The sequence below is a fragment of the Penaeus monodon genome, chromosome 24, assembly GCF_015228065.2.
Source record: "Penaeus monodon isolate SGIC_2016 chromosome 24, NSTDA_Pmon_1, whole genome shotgun sequence".
In the NCBI taxonomy this organism is placed as follows: domain Eukaryota; kingdom Metazoa; phylum Arthropoda; class Malacostraca; order Decapoda; family Penaeidae; genus Penaeus; species Penaeus monodon.
Genome location: NC_051409.1, coordinates 31,424,386 through 31,424,665, shown reverse-complemented (window position 1 = coordinate 31,424,665; position 280 = coordinate 31,424,386). Strand labels below are relative to the sequence as shown.

At 36.1% G+C, this 280-nt stretch overlaps 1 protein-coding gene across 2 annotated transcripts in view; it reads right to left on the bottom strand.

Annotated features, from left to right (window-relative positions):
* Positions 1-280, bottom strand: part of LOC119588721 (pentatricopeptide repeat-containing protein 2, mitochondrial-like) — a 14,583-nt gene that overhangs the window by 1,758 nt on the left and 12,545 nt on the right. The window lies entirely within an intron of this gene.

Genomic DNA, 280 nt, shown 5'->3' with positions numbered 1-280 from the left:
GCAACTGGCAGATCCATATGCATATCCCCTCTCCCCTCGGAGGGAAAAATACCACCCACACAACAGAGTAATACTCATTGTGCAAACATGCATCTGATTTTAAGCAACAATGTAAATATGGTTATACTAAAATAAATAATGAAATATTGGTTGAAATTACATGCATACAATTTCCTGTAAACTTTCATGTGTAAGTGTGCCTCATTCCTTACTGAAACTATGAAAGCCTAGACCTTGGTTGTTTCTCATGTTGGGTTTTTATAATTACCCCTATAAGAGT